Below are 4,866 nucleotides of genomic sequence, written 5' to 3'. Positions count from 1 at the left end.
TCAAAAATCTAACTCCTCAAGTAAGATTATTTTGTAAGAAACTTTCCACCATGAGTTTTCTTCAAGCTTTTTCATCAAAAATCCCATATTTTGGATTTTCCATAATGTAGGAAAAATCTATGGTGAAAATAAAAAAATTTTAAGTTAAAGTGAAGCCCTTACCAAGAGAAGATGAAATCACATATTTTTGGCCTTCGAAATCTTCTCTATAATGCACAATTTGAAGCCTTAACTGAAGGTTTAGAGGTAGTAGATGACCCAAGCAGTAAAAATGGAGTTTTACTATGCGATTTTGCGGATTTTTAGACAATCTAGAGTTTTTGGGAATTTAGTGCACCTTGCGCATCATGCACAAACTCTCTGTAAACCGGCGCATCTTGCCCCAATGTGGTGCATTTTGCGCCAATGCCTTAATTTTTCTAGATTTCATTATTTATGGAAAACTGTTGCGCACCGCTTTACATCTACCTCAAATTAACTCCAATGAACCTTTATAAGAATAACTAAATATTACTCTAACACCAAACTTTCACAAAAAAACACAGAACTCACTTTTATATATAAAATCCGCGTTATTACAAACTAAATTTTTCAAGCCAACAAACATATAATTCAGTGTTCACAGAAAACCAAACCATCCTAACACTGAAATCTAAACATCAAAATACCAAAAAAAAACATTGATAAAGTTCAATAATAATAGTAAACTCAATTCAACACAAAAAAATAACTAAAATAAGCAGTATTAGACAAAACATTTCATGCATAGATTAAGGTCAAAAATCTTCTTCACTCTCGTCCTTTTGGATATCTCCCATAGATTGGTAGTGCACATACAAGTTATAAAAATGGCAATAAGGAAACACATCAGTTAAATCAACCCAATCCAAGCATGTTTCTTGAACATACGTGCCAAACCATCTGCAATACAAATAGTATGATAAAAATGTTCTTTAAGTTTCCATTCCAGATGATCCAACATTTCAGAAACATTTCCAATTGCATGCATAAGATTCTACACATCTTTTTCTATCTTCTTGATTCTTTTCAAAAGTCCATTCAAACTGAAGTAAGGTTGAATAGGTGATGAGTTATGGGATGCTTGATTCGTTAGTACATTCATATAATTCTCATCTCCCATTCCAAATAGTTACAATAGACTTCTGGATCCATCGACTTCCAAAGAAGAAGCACTTTTTCCAACTCTCATATGGTACTTGTGATTGACTGCATAGTAGGAAAATAATGGATGGATGTCCCAGTCCAGTTCTGGATCCATTAACAATAAAACCCAAAACCAATTTCATAATAATTTCTCCAATATCAATAGGTATTCCAGTTTGAATACAGTAGTTCAGAATAAAACTCTCCTTAGTTACCTTACTGAATTTCATAGTGGGAAGTAATTTCAATGTAATAAAGAAGTGCCATGCCTTAGAAGCAGGATTTAACAATGATGACAAAAAACTTACATTTCCATCATCTCTGAACTCCCAATTCGCATCTTCATCTGTAAGGTATCGATAGAGTTCATTCATATTATCTCTCTTAGGGGTAAAATCTGCATAGTGGAAAATAGGATCATTTTCAATCATAAACATCTTGTTTACTCTTGAAGGAGTGAATTGCACAAACCTACCTTCCAGAAAGACAATTCGTTAGTTGAATCCATATAGATTTGCATAAAACTCTTTCACCACAGGGAAAAATACAGTGGCAGTAGTGTAACAAATTACATCCCAACGTCTTTGTGCAATAATCTTATCTACTCGAGTATTCAGTGTGTTGAATCCTCGATTCACAAACCCCCTTTCTTTGATTAGCCTCTTCTTCACTAGAGCTCGATCAAGTAATTTTTGCACATCAAAACTGACCAACTTTCTTGGCTGAAAATTCAAAATCTTGAAGAATTTTTAGAGTGGGATGCCATTGAAATTGAAATTTAATGACTCTTCCCTCGTTTTACCCCTATAATTGACCTTGAAATGAGTTTTTGGGAGTTATAAAGAGAAGAACCTGCCAAAAACCACCAAAGCCTATCTTTTGAAAAGTTTAAAGTCATTTTCATCACCAAGGTGCATCATGCGCCGATTCTGGTGCATCATACGCCGACTCTCTGGAATGCGGTGCATCATGCGCCAATCGGGTGCATCATGCGCCAGTTCAAAAAAATTCACCATTTTGATTTCAATCCAAAAAAATTCTCAATTCTTCCATAAAATTAGGCAAATAAGGATGTTTTTAAATATGTACTCAATTTCAAATTTCTCAAATACACAGACTCTATACAAAAAGAAATATAAATATACATAAAATATTTCAAACAAAAACACAAAAGCATAATAAACAATGATAAGTATGGGTTGTCTTCCACAAAGCGCTTGGTTTAATGTTGTCAGCCTGACATTCCCAGTCTTTATTCTGGGTGAAGCCTGGGTGTCTTTATTCTGGGTGAAGCAACATTATAATCTCTTTAAAAACTAGTCTTTGACCATCAAAATATGGTTTCAATAAGTACCTATTCACTTTAAATATCCTTCTAGTCTTGGAATCTTAAATATTAACAACTCCAACGGGCTAGACTTTATTAACTCTGAATGACCCTTTCCACCTAGACTTTAGTTTTCCAGGATATAGTTTCAATATTGTATTGTATAATAAGACTTCCTGTCTAGGTTCAAATTCCTTTTTTATTATTTTTCGATCATGTCGTTCTTTCATTCTTTCCATAGAAATCTTAACATTATCATAAGATTCATTCCTAATTTCTTCAAACTCATTGAATTATAACACACTTTTCTCACCAACTTCTTTAAAATTGAAATTGAATTAATTTATAGCCTAATAAGCTTTATGCTCCAATTCAACCGGCAAGTGACAAGTCTTCCCAAAAATTAATCTACAAGGGGACATTCCTATATAGGTGTCTAAAAAGCTGTCGTATATACCCATAATGTCGTATCTAATATGGCAGACCAAATCATTTTATTAGGATTTACACTTTTTTTCAAATTATCTTAGTTTCACAATTAGATACTTCTGCTAAAGTAGTTGCAATTTTATGCAATATATATATATATATATATATTTTTTACCAAACTTGCAATTTTTGCATTTCTAAAATGACATCTCCCATCAATAATGATTACTCTCAGAATTTCATATCTTGTAAAAATAAGTTTAATTAAAAATTTTGAAACACTCTGAGCATCACTATGACATTTTTTGGATAATTTCCTGAATTTCTATTTAAGTCACACATCTTTTCATTACTAAATCTTTGCATTAATTATATAAATAGGGGTCATCCTAAAAATAATATTTTGCATCATGAATGAATTTCTTTTCCTGTTGTTTTGTCATTCCATATGGTAAAATACCACTAGCAATATAATTTACAATATCAGCATACAAAGGTATTTCCCATTCTCTTACAACATAAAGTTGTTCATCAAGGAAAGTTTCACTAATTTCTTTTTTCATGTCAAGTATTTCCTCATGTTCTAGCATAGATAGATGATCAGTAATTTGATTGTCAGTTTCTTTCCTATTGACTACTACAAAATCAAACTTATGCATCAGAAGTAACCATCTAATTAATCTTGGTTTCACATCCTTCTGTTGCATCAAATATTTAATAGCTGAAAGGTCAGTATGAACGATACATTTAGCTCCAATCAAATATGACCTAAACTTATCAAAATCATAAGCAATGACTAATAACTCTCTTTCAATGGTGGTGTAGTTAATCTGAGCTTCATTAAGAGTCTTACTAGCACAATATATAACTTTAAAAATCTTATCATATCTCTGCCCTAAAACAACTCCAATTACATAATCACTAGCATCATACGTTAATTCAAAAGGTTTCTCCCAATCGGGTGAAACAATTACAGGAGCAATGATCAAATTTTCCTTTAAAGTTTCAAAGGCTTTTAGGCAATCTTGGTTGAAATCAAAATTTGTATCTTTTTCTAGAAGTTGGCATAAAGGCTTAGTAATTTTTCAAAAATTTTTAATATATCACGTGTAAAATCCAGCATGTCCCAAAAAGCTCCTAACTCCTCTTACATTAGTAGGTATAGGTAAGTTTGATATAACCTGAATTTTTGCAGGATCAACTTCCATGCCACTTTCTAAAATTTTATGCGCAAGCATAAGTCCTCATGCAACCACAAATTGACATTTATCCTAGTTCAACATGAGATTAGCCTTTTCACACCATTTAAGAACTTTCTTTAAATGATTTAAACATATTTCAAATGAAGTTCCAGATACAGAAAAAACACCCATAAGGACTTCAATCCGTTTTTCAACTAATTCACTAAAAATTGACATCATACATCTTTAAAATATTGCAGGTGCATTACATAATCCAAAGGGCATTCACAAAAAATTGAAAGTTCCATAAGGACTAGTAAATGTTGTGTTCTCTTGGTCACTTGTAACAATAAGTATTTGATGATAACCGGTATTTTTAACTAGAAAATAAAATATTTGTGCCCAGCTAGCCTATCCAACATCTGACCCAAAAAGGGTGAAGAAAAATGATCCTTCTTAGTGGCAGAATTTAATTTTCTATAATCTATGCAGATTCTCCATCCAGTGACTTGTCTTGTTGATATTAATTCATTATTCTTGTTTGTAACTACAATCACACCTCATTTCTTTGGAACATAGTGAATTGGACTTACCCAAGCACTGTCTGAAATTGGATATATTATTCCAGCATCTAACCATTATAAAATCTTTTTCTTAACAACTTTTTTCATCATTGGATTTAATCTCCTTTGAGGATCAGCTCTTGGTTCATGTTGATCTTCCAATAAAAATCTTATGCATACAAGATGGACTGATTCCTTTAAT

The sequence above is a fragment of the Phalaenopsis equestris genome, unplaced genomic scaffold, assembly GCF_001263595.1.
Source record: "Phalaenopsis equestris unplaced genomic scaffold, ASM126359v1 Scaffold000720, whole genome shotgun sequence".
Lineage (NCBI taxonomy): Eukaryota > Viridiplantae > Streptophyta > Magnoliopsida > Asparagales > Orchidaceae > Phalaenopsis > Phalaenopsis equestris.
This window is presented reverse-complemented; position numbering follows the sequence as displayed.